This window comes from Grus americana, chromosome 10, assembly GCF_028858705.1.
Source record: "Grus americana isolate bGruAme1 chromosome 10, bGruAme1.mat, whole genome shotgun sequence".
Classification (NCBI taxonomy): Eukaryota; Metazoa; Chordata; class Aves; order Gruiformes; family Gruidae; genus Grus; species Grus americana.
Window position 1 is genome coordinate 6,219,088 of NC_072861.1, and position 16,103 is coordinate 6,235,190.

Sequence of the window (16,103 nt, forward strand, 5' to 3'; positions counted from 1 at the left end):
CTGTGATGATATTAGTTAGGAACCTATCAGAATATATTTATATGTATTTTCTGGGATGTATTAGCACCTTTCAAATTTAATCCTATTTATCCTTACCCATAGAGTCCCTGTGAGGCAATATTAGCCCTGTAACACAGATGGGGAACAGAGACTGAATGCCTGGCTCAGGGACGCATTTAAAATCCTTGCCTTAGATGTATTGACAAAATTGCCCACTGTATGAGAAAATACATATCCAGCCACTCACATGTACACATTTAGCTGTATATGTAAATACCTCTTTTCTGTGCGCACAAATGAAAGTGGGCACCTAAGCATTGAATTCCTTTATGGAAACATCACAGGAGCCAGTTGGAGAATTTCTCCCGTGTTTTTAATTAGATTAGTGGACTCTTAGTTTAAAAATTCCTTCAAATTACTTTTTTTCTTCCTTCAGTTGTTTCTCCTGTGTCCTTTTCTTATCTTTTGATTCAAGTACTACTTTTGATTGCATTTATGCAGTGCTACTGATGTTACAAAGTAATGTATGATTTTTATGTGAAGTGTCTTAGGCAGTAGTTTTCCTAGGTTTCTCATTCATTAATGTACGTGGTTCAGAGAAATAAGAAAACAAAACTATGACAGCTGTTTAAGGATTGGTGGAACACTGGGTGCATATCTTTCTGGGGAAAACTTGGGTTAGCATAAATATTTGGATTGCAATAGAATGCTAAACTATCTCTGTCCGGTTTTCTGTGTTATGGTGCGATAGAGCTGTAGTAATGTCTCTTAAAAAGTCATTTCTAAGGTAACAAACTCCCATGTTGAAGACTGTTTTAGAACACAAGAGCTGCTTAGATACATCCCATCATTTTTTAATGCATACAGTAACCTTGGTATAACTCTAATGAGCATGAGTAACTCATTTCTTCTTAGTGGAGCTCATCCTACAGTTTTTTGTTCAGCTTATTACATGTATTAACTAGTAGAGACATTTACCCAGAAGTGTTTGTTACAGGCAGGCTGTATTATCTCAAAAGTGAACATGATAAACCATGCTGTCTGGCTTAAGACACACGCCAAATTACATAGTTCTTGCCCAGCGGGTCAAGGGATGGTATTCCATCCCATACTGGTCATGTTGAAGTTAATGGGAGTTTTGTTTGCATGTGGAGTGTGTGGCCCCACAGAATTTTGGAACGCCTCAACTGTAAAGTCCTCTTTGAAAGCAGTTCAAAAAAAACCCCACCTACTTCATTAATTGGTGCCAAATCTGATAGCAGACAAGTTTAAAAGAGGGAAGAATGCTAGATTGGTTGTAGTAAGTATGCACAGTAGCGGCAACTTAAATTTTCTCAGAAACAAGTATAGAATGGACAGTGAATCTTCAACTATTATCAATTAGTTGATGTACAGAAGGAGCATTCGCACGTCCTATCTGTGTGGAACTGTATTCCCTAAATGTAAGGTTATAGGAACTCTAGGCACCTTAATTAGATGCCTAAAGTTAAAGTAAGTTGCAGTTCCTTTCTTTATATGCCAAAGCAGTGCTGTAGCAGCTCTGGGTTAGTTGATGAGGATGAGTGTGGCTGATTTCCATGCTGTGGAGTTCAGACCCAGCCTGGGAATCGGCAGTGCTCAGCTGCCCCAGCTGATGATGCAATCAAGAGCTGCTAGGGGATCCTCCTGCTGTGAGGATCTGGCTCTCATTTGGCAATTCTGCCCTTGATCTCCAGCTAAGGATCACATTTCAGCCAATCTGACTTTTGTGATTTAGTTGCTAAATTTTGGGTATTCTGCAAAGGATCATAAGTCCACCTGTAAGGATGATCATCTGTAATTTCAGATTTTTTTGAAGTGAAAGCGCTTTTTTTTTCTTTAAATGACATTCTTTCTATATTTTGTCCTTTTAGGAATAATTCTGTGGGTATTACTGCTGTCTAGGGATAATTATATAGATGTGTGGTGTACAAATACAGTAATAAATTCAATGCAAAAAGTATAATCTTATACAAAAAGAGTAATACAAATATTATTCTGTATCATTTGCAAAAGGAACAGCTTTGTTGAAGTTGACTACTGTTAGGCAAAATCTTAGATAAACTCAGTGTTTTAGTGCAGGGAATCCAAGAAATCTTCTGAAGCAGATGTCATTTTCTTACAGGCTTTTCACCTGTGTACCAAACAGCTCCATTCATAGCTCTTGTTGACTACAGTTGGCCATTGTCTTGGCCCTTTCAACAGTGACCAGTACTTCATTCACTGCTTAAAATGTAGGAAGTCATTTAAGCACTTCAGATATTTGGATGAGAGTTTTCTTTAAATCAGCGAGACCGCTTGTGAGTTAAAAGTTTTCTAGATGAATGAGCCTGAAGAGCTAAGCTCCCCCTCACCTCCCTTTTAGATCTAGTTCATCCTGCTGTGAGATAAAGAGCAGTGGCAGAAGAGACGTTTGCCCTGCTGCAGCTTGTTGGATTAAGGAGAACTCTGGTATCAAGTGTTGTCAATGCAGCAACTTTTGCGAGCACTAAATTTACTTATAAAAAGTTATTTTTTAATTGCCCCAGGACAAACCCTTGCATGTTGTGCTTTTGCCTGGAGAAAGTTTTTATATGGAAATACTTTTTTTTTTTTTTTTTTTTTTAAAGATGGTATAGAGGATGTCTAGAGTTTGTCGAGCCAATTGATCCCCCAGGGAATGTGCTGACTTTCGGTATGTGTGGAGGGTTTTTAAAGCAGCTGAGCAAAATCCCTTCTCAGATAAGATGCTTTCTATTTTGTCAGTTAAGAGCATTCTCAAATCGAAATAGCTCAAACATAATCAAATCTCCCTTCCTCAATCCCTTGCCTTCTCCTCCCAACCCCATACACAAGCCATCCCCAAAAGGATAATCCTGGCAGTGATGTCATTAGAATGAGTTTACAGACCAGCACGCAATTTTCTTGTCTTGAGCTTCAGTTGCTAATGCTGTAAATTTGAGCTATGTATGTAAAGGAGTCAGGTTATGCCTTTTTTCCCACCCTTGTTTAATTTCCCTGGAGCCCTGAGAATAACTAATGTGGGATTATTTGGATTTTTTTTTTCTGCTACACAGCTTTATATTGCTTTCAAGCATTCGTAAAAGCTCTTTCTGTATTCCTGAGGGAACTATTGTCTTCAGGGAGCAGAAAGTTTAAGGAAAGAATTTTGCTAGCTAAATGTTGTTAGGGATAGTTACAGTTTCTGGTAGGTATTGTGGGATGGTGATTATAAAGTACAGAATAGACTGAAAAATCATTTGTTTTAACAAATTTCTCTCTTTTCCAAAAATAAAATCTTTTCATTGTGATGATCCTCAGTGATTTTGAACTCTGTAGAATATTTTTAATAGTTAAGAAGCACCAATGAATAAAGTTCATCCAAACTTATATCAAGCATCAGGACTCATCTTAAAAAGATTATCATATGAATTGACTAGGCTGAATTTACCTGTTTTGTTGGTAGGAGGTTGTAATATATAGAGATTATGTGAATTTTGCATAGTCCTTGGAGGAATTGATGGCAAAACCAGAATGTGAGTACAGGTCCCTCAACTATTAGTGCATATTGTTGAAATCTTAACCACATAACTTCAGCCTGGCAGGTTCAACCATGCTGTGTCAATCATATCAGCTCACTGAAGTCATAGAAACGGGTCTCTTCCCACAGGCTTGTGTATAAGGAGAGATACAAGACACTGATAGCTTCCGTGAGTTCAGTGCACAGAGGGGAAAAAAAGGCTAAAGTCAGTTTGAAACGTGTGTTGGAAGCAGGATTTTTGCTTGGGGCTTATATCTAAAATTAACTTTCTTTTTTCTGTGCCAAGTTGATGTACATATTGAAAGTGGTAAACACTTGTTTGAAGTACTCTGCTGCGTTTCAAGTTTAATGTATAATAAACAAGAAACCTTTCAGACCTGAAAGCACGAATGGACAAGACTAACCCAGCCAGGATGATTTGAGAGTTGGTAGGCAGTGGGCTGCTTTGCAAATCACATTCCACAAACCTATGGGTGAAGCCCATGTGCTTTGCACTAGGAGGTTTTGGAATGGCGGATGCAACACACAGATTTACTGTCATATGCTGTAAACAGGAACACACATTTGCCTATTAACAGAGCTGCCAGATGACTGGAGTAACAGGTGCAGAGTCCCAACTGTACTTTTTCAGGTGATTATAGCTGTGGTGTGATCATTGTTTCTGTGTCCAGTACACATATATACACAGTATTTTAAGACACTTCTTAACATAACATGATCTTTCCTCCCCTTCTTTATTCACAGCAGGTATTTTCCTACTTTTGAGTAGAGTTTTTAAGGGAAACTCTTTCGATCTCCTAATGGAAGATCTTTCCTACTTAATGGAAAGATGCCCCTAGGTGCAGGATCATGGGAAATATATTAACCTTGTCATATAATTACAGGCAGGCCAGAGCCCTAATGTAAGTGAAAAATACATCGGGGTGGTATCTGTGCTCTATAATTTAGTAGTTAAAGCAAACAAAACCTTATCTTACAGTAATAAAAAGAGCCTTTGTGCTGCACAGTAACTGTGTCACTTTTGGGGCATTGATTCAGCATATCCTTTTTGACTTATCTTCCTGAGATGGTAAATACCACTTTTTAGTGTATGGTATAAAGAGCAAAGAGACTTCATTCTAATTTGTCTTATTTAGTGTAATTCAGATCTCATAAGCATTTTTTATTATAGAAGTTCTAATATATACTTTAGGTCAAGGGGATGTTAACACTTTATTGTATTTCTTAAAACATATAAATATATTATAACCTGCATTTGAATTCTGGAACATAATCAACTCTGTAAAGGAATTAAGCTTTTCCACTAGTCCCTGAGTGCAGGGATCTGCTGAGATTTTGACTGTACTGTGCATCACCAACCATCACAGCAGTGCAGCGAGCACTGCAAAACAGCTGACATCCTAAATGCATGGAAGCGAAAACAGCAAAGGTCTTTAATAACAAGGAGAAAAGAAAAGCTCTGGTAAATGAGCATCCAACTGAATTTGGAGTATAATTATGCTAGATGAATGCAGTTAGATAAAAAACAAAATTCTGTTTAGATTTGTAGCACATAGGAGACAAGACAACTAGCCCCTGTCTTTAGTAAAAAATGCATACTGTTACGGACTTTTTATTTGAGATCTGTTTTAATTTATTACTTCTGATTTCTTTGAACAAAAATTATCTAATGGGGATTAATCATTTTTTTTCTATACATGAACATTTTAAATGAGGAAAGAGTAGGCTGCCCTTTTTGACAGACATTGAAGGTCGTAGTTTTCCTTTATCGCTTATAACTGGCACTGAAAGTGCAAGGTGGGTGAAACTTAGCAATTTTTATCACTTCTATTGTGCTGTAGTATTAAATAACTCTTAAAAAGGAGCAACAAGTGCAGTATTCATAAGCTAGCTAAGAGGGAATTAGAAATTTGTCAAACTCCTGTCAAGAAATGTAGTTCACATCAGGAGCAACCAGTTTATTAATTTTGCTGGAGTCGACAGACTTTTCTCCAGAGTGTTCTCCCCTTTCCTGAAATAAGTTTAGTGATTTAAACTCAACTCTCCAGGGGTCTCAGCACTGAAGGAGTCTGAAGTGTTGAAGTGCTACTTGTGCTATATTCAAGTCTCAAATTTTGCATGAACTTCTAGCACAAATCCTTCCCTCTCCCTATTTTCCCCTCATTCATCGAAGCTGATGAAGACGACATAGTAGAATCTTATTTCTTTTCCTCAGGAGAGCATAGCAATGAAAAGTTGAGATTCAACCTCAGTGTATTTTGAAATAGAAAAGAAAAAGATAGGAGATGGCTTGAGAAAAGTGTAATTTTTGCAACAGTCAGTCTCAGAAGAATACTGAAAGGCAAATGTACAAGCACATTGCAGCTGAAGTGTTCCATGGGGATAGATGAAGTAATGTGCAAGGAAGCCATTTTTCCAGATCAAAAATATTCCCTTATAAATACTTTGCAGAACAACTGGGCAAAGAAAATACGCTCTTTATTAAAAATATTGATGACCTTTCAATTAAACTTAAAGTAATCCTCCAGTTATAGTAAGAACCTGACGCCTGCCATCCAACGTTGGTTGCATTTGATGCGCAATGGGCCGGACCCATCCAAGGCGTTAAGTAGGTGGAAGTCATTGGGGTGAACCAAGGAATTCAGTCAGCCTAATAAACTTCCTTCATGATTTTGAAAGGGCTTGCATGGCAGAGAAGTAACTACCTTATGAGACACCTGTCATTTTAAATCCTGTAGAAACCTACAAAACAACACTGAATTCTCTGTAGTCAGTGTGGAACTATCTATTCAATACTACAGAATGATTTGAAAAACCTTTAGGAAACATTTATTTTCTGTGTATTCATGATGAGATCTTAGCACATATACATATAAAAATGTGACCATAGCACATTATTACATGAACTACTTTTAGAACAGAGGCCCAAATTTCATTTCTAAAATATATGTGGGTTACAGTATGAAATGCAGCATTAAAATTCTGGTCCTCAGACACGTTATACTGCTTATCTTGTGATATCTCAGTCATCTTGATGAAGTTGTGAACTGATTGTGAAAGATGCAGTGAGAAAATCCTTGCTTGGAGAGTTTTTCAATTAAGATTGCTGCTCTGAGCCAGGCAACCCAGTTTATAAATACATGAGTTGTAGTTACATAACTACGTAGGTTTTGTTTCTTTGTCTGTAAACTGCAGATAGTGTTTGGGTTTTGAGGATATATAAGCACTAACTTGATGTGAAGTACTGAAAAAAGCCAACTCAGTAACACCAAGGAAAACACAAAAAGTACATGTGGTAGTGTTGCCTGCTTTTCGTGTGGGATAAATCTTAGCATTTTTGGATTTGCCTGAATCTAATTGTCTCTTTTTTTTTTTCTTTTTTTTTCTTTAACTAAATTCCTCACATCTTTGCAGACATTGCAAGTCTACCTATAGTCAGTCACAGAAGTTACCCGGTAAAGTGCAATTGCACAGCTTGATTGTGAGTTGCAGAAAGAATTGACCAAAAAAAAAGTGCTTGTAGCTTGCAAGCATATCACCTTGTATGATATTCCTGCTTGTTCTCAAAATTTAACCTGGACTTTATTGTGGCTATATTTGGATCAGAGATCTCCCAGAGCAACTTGTATGTCAGAGCAAATGGTGTTGATAAATCACTTGATGCTGTCCTTCCCCTGCACCGTTTCTTCCAGCTCAGCAGAGAAGCCCTATCTGTGTTGTATCGGGGGGTTGTGCTAGGCAAAATGCCATCTTTCAGATAAATATATATCGCAAGTTCCAATTACTTAGTAACTTTCCTATATACTTTCTCATTCCAGTTTTACAACCTGACCAGCTCCTTTCCACTGCCATCAGAGCTGTACATTTGATTACTCCATGGATGCATCTGTTCTTTATTAGAAGTGACCATTGTCCCAGAGTTGACCAAGCAGTGTTTGTAGTAGGACAGTAGGGACTGCTTAAAGGCATTGGAATGTGGTACAGGCAAAATTTAGTAGCAGGGTGCTCTTCTCATTGGCATTGGCATCTTTGCAATATTATTGATAATCTTTGTCCATCATCCTCACTTTATCCAGCAGTTAAAACTCTATGAAGCTGAAATTGTGTTTTGACATGGATTAAGAGCATGCTTAATGCTCTCATACTGAGTTTCCATGAGCACTTCCATTTGCCAGAAATTGCCTGCCATATACAACTGCCACTGGCTTCAAGGGGCAAGAACAAATAACATTTTGATTTGGCCATACAGAGAAATCGCTCCGCTTTGAATGCATGAATAAATTGTAGGTGGTTCTCTCTTTTACTGATGAGTGTACAAATCTAACTTCTCATAGAAAGGTGTTAGGAGAATTGTTATAAATACTTTTTAATTAGGTAAATTTGGCTTATTTGAAAGAACTCATCTGTGAACACTCTCTCTTTTCATAGTTATTCCTGAGAACCAGGTAGTTAAGACTGACATTTGGATTGGTAATGAGTTTTTGAATTTTTGAAATTACATCAGTCTTGATGATCTCTTTATTTCAAAAGAAGTGAACATATTTGACTAAGACCAAAAGAAGGGGGAATACTTGGATGTAACTAACCAGCAGGACCTGTTGCAGCATACCTACTAACCAAGTATTTTGCATGCCAGCTTTGATTTAAGCTCTTATTTAAAAAAGGATAGATGCTTACATGTAGATTTGAAGCTCCTAAAGTCCAAAACAGTTCTGTCATTTTCATTTATTTTTAGATTTTGTTTTAATTTTAAAGAGGTATGTACATGCAATCTTCTAAAACCGTGTATACCTGTGAAAGTATACTTCAGAACATGACACTATATCATTTGTTTCCTTTCACCTGAAGAATCCTTGGGATTTGGTGTCAGACTGACACACAGAGCCTACCTGATGCTGACAAGTCACTTCCATCTCGAGTGATGTAATATTAAATGAGTTTTCATGCAAATAACTACACTAAGTGGGAATCTGGGTGATGGAAAGAATTGGCGTTGCAACTGCTGATACTTCTCCAAAAGAACTATAAAGAAATGATACAGAATTATATGAGACAGAACTGGACAAAGATACATCTAAGGTGTGTATAGGCATCTGAGAGTGATGACTTTTAATGGTTTTAATTAGAATAGAACATAAGCTACAAAAAGGGCGACTGGGTGAGAAGTGTGTAGCTAGTGCAGGAGACTGTTTTCCAGAATGTTGTTTGTAGCCTGTGTGAAAATGTTCACATCTTAGTCCTAGCTACGTGAAGGCACAGAATAGGGGCACTGAGGCTTCTTTTGTCTCCCATCTTGAAGGACTGCCTCTAGGTGAGACTTGGTGTAATCAGGACCGCTGCAGCCTCATGATTGTTATCTCGGCTAATATCTCAGCTCCTGGGCCTCTGAGAATTTCAGGTTTGCTGAGGACAGTTAGATTTCCATGCATCTGGAGAAATGACTGAAAATGGTTGGCCTCAGTTAACGTACAGAAAGATAGCTCCCACCCTCAATTTTTATTTGTAGTTTGATAATTTTCTCGATTTTATGAAAATACCATGACCTCTTTGAGGCCTGGCTGGTGCTTCTAAAGGTCATCAGCAGTCTTGAACAGGGCAGTCTGAAAGGTTTGTGTAAGAATGGAGAGTGCAATGTTTAAGTAAAATGTTGCTTTGAAATTACTTCAAAAGTATTCTTGGGATGAGGTGCCTGATATGGTAGGTCTGGGAGAGCAGCCAAGTAAAAAGCAATTTTATGCTTCAAAATGGAAAACAAAAGCCGTACTACTACCTCTACAATAGTACAGACTATGGGGCATCCAGCACACATACACACCAAACTTGCTGCTTTTACAAATGGTGCTGTTTGACTCTTTCTGATACCAACAAGCAGGGAGTTTGCAAAAATGGTGCTACTCGTTTAACAGGTCACATCTGCTGGGATATTTTCTTTGTGCAAGATCGCACTAAGTAGAAAGAAAGTAGAACTGTAGTCAATGAATCAGATAGTGAGGGCCAGCTGTGAGGATTGATTCCCCTCAGGAAACTACACACATTGCAGAACTTCTTGCCTGTATATCTAGTGCAAGTTAAACGAATTGTTCCCATTAGTGTGCTGATGGGACAGAGCCTTTAGCTGAAGGAGACTTTGTTCTTTGAATGTCACAGGGAGGAAAAAGCATAGTGCTTACAGTGGTAGTGTCTGCCAGACTCACGGCAATGTTCTCCTGTCACTGTTAAAACTATGTAAAATGGTGACTTGCAGTAAGGCTCACAGCTTAAGTAAATATACAATACTAAGAAAGTCTGTGACAGCTTTTAAGAAATGTTGGTTTTCCTTACACTTTGTAGTGTATTTCAAGAACTGTAAGGGCTTGCTTGGATTTATGCAACTTTATGTTCGGCTGGATTCTGTCAATGTAACTGTTGCTCTGCAAGACTATTTTGAAACCATTACTTTGTGATGTGCTCGGTCAATTGTGTAACTAATAGTCATTAAAACAAAGCTAATTCATGGTTTTCCTATAAAGACTCTTGCTGGAAATATACTCTTACATACAATTCTGAACTATCTTTCACTTTAAATATGTGAAATACAGTACAAATGTGGGACGGATATTTAGCCTGCTCTCTGGCCGTATGTTCTGTGGTGATATTTGTCACATAAGAACATAATGACTATTTAATGAAGATTCTTTATTTCATTTCTCCTAACCTAAGACACCGTTTATTTGTGAGGACAAAAGAAACATTAAAGCTCAGAGGGACTGTCAGTGAGTTTGTACAAGACTGAGGAAGCAGTTAAAGGTCATCTTTACAATTAAGAGTTTTGTTTGTAATTTTCCCAGATTTGTTCAGTATTTAATCTCACATCATAGGAAAAAAAAGTCAGCACGTTGTGCCAGCAGTCACATATGATGCCAGCACCTAGCAGTCATTTGTGTATGAGATCCACACGGAAAAATATGACTCTTCAGTCCAGTATCAAATGAGTATTAATGTAAGGTTTCCATACAGCTAGGAACAGATTGTTTATGGGAGGATTTGAAACAGAGAGTTGCATGTGGTCAGTTATCCAGAATGTTATTAGGGGGAAATGGTTTGTTCAATATTAATCACAAATGAGAAGTTAGTATTTTGATTTTGGGCTAACAGTAAGTGCATCTATAACAACAACAGTATTGTTATCTCAGTCTTAAACACCATGAACACTTGGATCCTGAATTTGTTTCTTAAATTCTTGTTTCTTTTGGAGCGGTTTTGGCATCAGAGGTTTGAAATCAGTTTGGGGCCCGTTAAGAATTTTTGATTTGGGAAAAATCTAGAAAGAACAGGGAATTCTTTTAACTGAAAACTGTACAGATGACAACTCACGATAGTGGTGTTTTCTCTCTTATGAATACTCTGTAACTTTGAAAGAATTGCAGTCATTTGTATTCACGTTTTCATAGGTGCTACTATCATTTTAAGGGGTATTGGACAGGGGAGGCTGTCAACCACTGAAAAAGGAAGTCATAAAATGCCTAGATGATGCAGCAAGTCTCTCTCAGAATCAGGAAGCCAGTCTGAGTTGCAAGGGCTAAAAAGGTCATACATCTTGGTAAAATAAGGTCAAAACATTTTATTTTAAAAAATCCTTGGGTTTTTAATCTGTCTCAAATATCCTGTATCCATATTTGAGTAGAAAGTAAAACAATTGTGTTGTGGAAAATTTTCTGCAATTAATTCTGATAAAACCGTATGATTCTAGGAGTAAGACTAAAGCAACACCTCTGAAAAATGCTCTGATAGAATTGAGGTATAAGAAACAGCTGTGAATCTTAGGACAGCAAGGTTGGGTTTTTTCAGTACTGAAGCATTTAGGTCAATTTTGATTCCTGGGACTTTGGTATATGCCTATGGACTTGAGAACAAAAGAATGATCTAGGCCTGCCGAAAAACCCTTGTTTTGCATGGTAAGCTCTTTCCTTTTCAGTAAAAGCTGTGAATGAGTCTGGGAAAAACTGGAATATTACATTAAAAAAATTATGGTGATCATGTTTGAAGTTGTGGGGTTATTCTTTAAAAAAAAAAATCATTTTTTTCACTTCTTTTCTTTCCCATAATTATGATAGGTTTCCTTGTTCTTAAATGCCTAGTGGATGTTGTCCTTGATCTTTGCTACCCTAGCATGTAATTTATTTCTCTTTTGAGTCAACTGTAAGCATTAGTGTTGATTAACAATTTTTGAAACAAAATACTAAAATTACTTGGAGCACTTTCAGTAATGCGTGCTGATCATCGTTAGCAGCTCTTCTGGTCTAGACAAGGACACTGTTTTGCAACATCACTTTGGTTAAATTCACTTAAGTTGTATTTGCAGTACTTGTACATATGTTACTTTTACCTTGGTCACCATAAACAATGGCCTACAAAGATCACAAAATTCCTTCAAGCCAGAGATCCTTACAGACTTTAATATAAACCATTATTAAAGTTTCTAAAAAAATGAACTCCTTTCTGAATACACTGAAATCTATTATTCTGCTTTGATAGGTTCTCTGCAAGTACCCGAGTGTTACATATAATCTTCTACCTTAATAGCTAGCTTTGTGTAGTGGCAGAGTGAAAAAGAAGTGGGGGGACAGGATGAAACACTGTGGGATCCAAGCTTGTAATACATTTTCTTTCTCATTTTACACAATATGTCAGGCAGGAGGCTCAGAGTTTAAATTTTTAACTTGTCTTTCCCCAAGATTCCCAATACATCATAAAATGACTTAAGTTCCAACACATACTAGAGCCATAATGCTGGCTTGAGGGGAGGGTAGAAGAAAGTAAAAAATACATGTATTGATAAACGCACCCACATGAGCAAAACATCATATACGTGTACCATCTGCACAGATACACTGGCATCACAGCAATGCTCATCACCTGATTTGAGCACAGAAAGCAAAGCAAAGGAAACACTTGCTTAACAGAAGTCCTGGAGATTGGTTATGAGCCTTGCCAGTGATGCATGTGTTTATCCATACGAACTCCTGAGGAAGAGTTTTTTTGGAGGTTTAAGAAAATTGCTCTCGAGAATATAGTCCTTTGATATTTTGCAAAGTAATGTATTCTGCCAGAGAGGGGACTTTTTACTTATCTTTCTGTACATCAAAGTATGTTTTCCCCTTGAAATATGGGAAGTTGACAACTGTACAACAGCAGCAGGGATCTGGGTTCACAGATGAAGCAGTGTTTCATTATGCTTCTTTATTTGGATGGGCAACTGTGAGAAATAGCTTATGATGTATAAAATATCTGAGTCTCTTTTTGTACTTGAAGACATTGTTATCTCTATTTGAAGTTGGCTAGTGAAGGTCAGTCAGGCTAACTGCTTGCAAAAGAATATCCTGTCTCAGTTGGTAGATACTCTTTTCAAAGTTCATTGCATCCAGAAAGCTATTTTTGTAAATACCACCCATCATGGCAAATTACATATTGTTAGTGGGAGGGGGAAAGGGAATGGTGTATGAATTCTTTTCATTTAAAAAAATCGATTGTTGTTGCAAAGAGCTTTGCATAGCAACAATGAAAAGTCTAAGAAGTTAATTTGTTTAAGATTTGGTGTTGATCAGGAATGACAAATTGTACTGCTGAAATGATAAATTCTGTGATAACTGTAATACTGAAACTTTCACTCACTGATAACCATGGCAGTGATATATTGTGGTATTTTCATGACATTTCCTTTGCTTTACTTTGAAGTCTAGTTGGTTAAGTCAGGAAGTCTTTCTGTATTAACACCACTGAAGTTAGGGTTGTTTCTTCCTCTATTTTTTTTATTTATTTGTTAAATAAGAGTGGAAAACTGGCTGTTTAGGATAGCGCTCATAATGGCAAGCAGTCACATATTACCCCAGTCTTAACATTTTGAAATGAATCCCATTAAAATAGGATTTTACACTAAGTAACATTTTGAAAGGAATCAGTAGGTTCTTTGTGTTCCACTTACTAAAAATAAATAAATCTTTGTCTTTTGGTGGTGTAATAGGTTTAGGTTTTATTATATAGTGTCTACTCAAATCTACCGAAACTGGTGGTCCAGTCCCAGAAATATTTACAAACGAGAGCAATCCCAGTTGATCATGCCTAATTTTGACAAGAAAATTACTGATGTATGTTGGACTTGCGGAATTAGTTTCTCACGAGATCTTGTTGATTTCAAAAGAACGACCGATGAGTTGTCTGCATAAGACATCTAGGATACGGCTCATAGGAAAGGCATTCAAACATATATGCAAGTGGGAGTTAGTGCTGGTCCAAAGAAAGGTAAAGATCTTGTAACTCCCCTTTTTTACATTAAGCAGTTTTCAGACTGATTTTTTTTTTCATAATACACTCATTTCTAGGAGATTATTATATTTCTCAAATGTTCTGAGTAGCAGAGTCATTGGCTTCCTGCATTAAAACTAAAACTCATCACAGTGATGTAAGAATGTGTTGCATACTTAGTATTTCTATTTAAAGCACTAGTTATAATGTATCTAACCTAAGTAACTGTTTGGATATGCCAGTACATTTTTTGCTCAGTTTTTCTAGTCGCTTACAGTTACTGGTGTGAAAGGGAAGGCTTCTTAAAAATTCACAACTCATTTTAACCTAAGTAAAGATTCCTGATTAATTTAAATCTAATCCTGCTGAACTCACTGGCAACATTTATCCTTGTTCCACCAGATTGCAGTTAGTCACTGTAAAACCACAGTTCAAAGCAAAATACTTCAGCTTCACTGCAACTACCAGTGTAATTATGAAGAAGATACACAAAAACCTACCTCTAAGCTGTTCTTTTAAAAGGTTATCTAAAAATATCTGCATAGAACAGCTGAAAGGTCTTACCAGATGGTAATCAGTAATTATTATGGAAACATCTGATTGGAAAAAAACACCACTCATCTCTTTTTTTTTTTTTTTTTTTTTTTAAAAAGGTAGAAAAATATAGGCACTAATATTTCCATCACTGTTTTATGTATCAGGGGAAAGTAGGCCCTCAGTCAGCGAATACAGCTAAGTCTGTTTTGAGCTGTGGCAAATCCCATTGTGAAGAGGCTGTGAGTAATCAGAAGTGACAGCATAAGCACTTTCTGTTCAAAGTGATTTTACAGAAAGCATTATTTTCTGAGAAAAGGACACATATGGCTCCCATAGTGCTGAAAGAGCATTGATGTGTCCACTTATTAGCACTAGTGTTGGGAGAGGAAGTTTTGCAAATGGTGTTCAGATTTAAGACCTTTTTCTCTGCGTTTCCCATTCCGTAAAACATCCTTAAAATTGTAGGAGCTGGCCAGATAGGCAAGGGCAGCGCGAGTACTTCTGCCAAGGGAACGTTAGGACAGTTCGTGATGATGGAAGACTCTGTCAGGAGCTGTACATGCTGTTCAGTGGTCACTCAAGAAGTCAAAGAGCAGCAAAAATGCTCTTCCTTGGTGGAAGAACAAATGTTCTAATGACAGCTGTAATTTCAAATTCAAAGGGTAAGGCAGACCTTTAGAAAACCCGAGAGAGGGTTTGTTGCACTCATACCAAAGAGTGCACAATATATTGTTTGTGCATTTTGACGTAGATGCTTCAGATCTCTCTGCTGCTTCTCACTCTTCCCGTCTTCTTGCCCTAAGCTATCGTTCCTGTAACAACGCTCACCTCCTTGACACACGGAGCTGTCCTGTCCCGTCCACCTGCTCTGAGCCACCCACTAATGAGTGGACTGGAATGAAAATCTGAGAAAGCTGGCTCTTACAAAATATGAATTTAAAGGATGAATTTGCCCCCTGTAGTAGCTCCTTATGTAACTTAAAAGTTTCATTTTTGTTGTGCTTGTTTTCTGTTTGTTCTTATTGCTTACCCTGGCTCTACAGTTTGAGGCTACAACCCTAATTCCTAGCACGGGGAATGTGCAGATTTGGCCAGGACATTTCCATTTAAGTCAGTACACATACCTAATCAAGTTCTAGTGTTCTGATTTTTGTAAATTGCTTACCAGTGTCTCACATTTACAAAATTACTCAAAGGAACTTCTCCTCCCAAAGCCTGGAGCCTCTCAGCTTTTTCTCTTTGGAGAAAAGAAAGGTTCCAGTGCTCACACTTGTAGAACTCAGTGGTTCAAAACCAAAAGTCCAATAGCAACGCAAGTGCCATTAAAGAAAAATTCCTCATGACCTGTATGTCAAACTTGATAGCTACGTATTTGGGGTTGGCAAATGTATCTACCAAAAACATGAATAGTTTGAAAACTGTTGGCTTTGGAAGTTAGTTCAAAATTTGCAAATAAGGTATCTGTTTTTCTGAATTGTTACAACGTACTGCCTCCCTGAGATGTTCCACAACAAAGAAGCCTGAAAGAAAAGCCTTTTTTTTTTTTTCATAGTAATTTGTTTTGGGAAGAGGTGGTTAAAGCAATAGGAGGGTAGCTAAGGAGATTCAGGCCTGTCTGTCTTTCATGAATAGTAAGCCAAACAATTCCAATTCCAAAATTTCATTACAGACCGTAATGACAACTGAAATGTTTCAAATGCTTGTACTGCTTCCAGTAACCTCTTTCTCTTCTCATAAAATTTCCCCC

The 16,103-nt window shown here is 37.4% G+C and overlaps 1 protein-coding gene across 1 annotated transcript in view; it reads left to right on the plus strand.

Annotated features, from left to right (window-relative positions):
- Positions 1-16,103, plus strand: part of RORA (RAR related orphan receptor A) — a 374,756-nt gene that overhangs the window by 243,286 nt on the left and 115,367 nt on the right. The gene's annotated exons all lie outside the window — the stretch shown is intronic.